This window comes from Oreochromis aureus, linkage group 3 (assembly GCF_013358895.1).
Source record: "Oreochromis aureus strain Israel breed Guangdong linkage group 3, ZZ_aureus, whole genome shotgun sequence".
NCBI classification, from domain to species: domain Eukaryota; kingdom Metazoa; phylum Chordata; class Actinopteri; order Cichliformes; family Cichlidae; genus Oreochromis; species Oreochromis aureus.
In genome coordinates this window covers 7301631-7302648 of record NC_052944.1, presented here as the reverse complement: position 1 = coordinate 7302648, position 1018 = coordinate 7301631, and the positions used below count along the sequence as shown (strand labels likewise).

At 40.4% G+C, this 1018-nt stretch overlaps 1 non-coding gene across 1 annotated transcript; it reads left to right on the top strand.

Annotated features, from left to right (window-relative positions):
- The first annotated feature begins 362 nt into the window (after nucleotides 1-362).
- Nucleotides 363-435, top strand: trnaa-ugc. Its single transcript has one exon. It is a non-coding gene; the product is annotated as a tRNA-Ala (tRNA).
- The last annotated feature ends 583 nt before the right edge of the window (nucleotides 436-1018 follow it).

Below are 1018 nucleotides of genomic sequence, written 5' to 3'. Positions count from 1 at the left end.
AAACCAATTTGCAGTGTGGCAGTTTGGGCAACAAGGAACAGTTGTCCATTCAAAACGAGCACTCTGCCTTTCAAGACAATGAGCCAGACTTTTCAATTGCAGTTTATTCATTTTTCTAAGTAACAGATCATTTCAAGTGCTGTGTTGACTTGATATTCTGGGCATGGCCTTTACAATATTTGAAACGTTCATGTGACCAGGTACCCCTACTAGAAGCTAAATGTCATTAAACTACTTTTGGAAAGAGGAGCAATCCCAGTTCTAGGTTCATAAGCAAAGCCCTGGTGTGTCTGTACTCAGGACTGCATATGTGCAGCTCTGAAACACCACAGATCATGTGACATGTGTACGTTGCAACCACAGGGGGATTAGCTCAAATGGTAGAGCGCTCGCTTTGCATGCGAGAGGTAGCGGGATCGACGCCCGCATCCTCCAAATGGGTGTTTCACTTTAAACCTCATCATGAAAACATTTAATTTGCAGAGTGAACAAATCCCTTAAATCCCTGTGACTAGCTACCCCTACCAGACCTTACTGTTACTGGGCTTTCATTAGTACGTCACGAGACTCAGGAATATATCCTTCACAGAAAACAGCAATGTAATCTTTAGCCATCATCAATGGGCAATTGATATAGTCTGACAAATAATAACTCATATGTCTTCATATATTTTCAGTGGCACACGTCATTGCATTGTGATCTTGCTACCGCAGGAGACACAGGGGGATTAGCTCTTTAAAGTTTGTATAATAAATAAATAAACTTTATTTACTTTGAATACACTCTAAGTTTTATGTGTATGAGGTAGTTGGTTACTCGTGATGGCCAAATTAAGTTTTCTGAAACACTGAAGCTTGTATAGAAAAAGGGTTCATTACTCAAAGCTTTTTAGCACCGTCGTTTTTGGTGCCATCTGGTGGCCAATAATATCACGAGCCGCTTGACTCTACAAAATAAAATGAACTGCTTCATTATGATTGTCCGCTCAGTTGACAGCCACTGTTTAATGTCATTTGA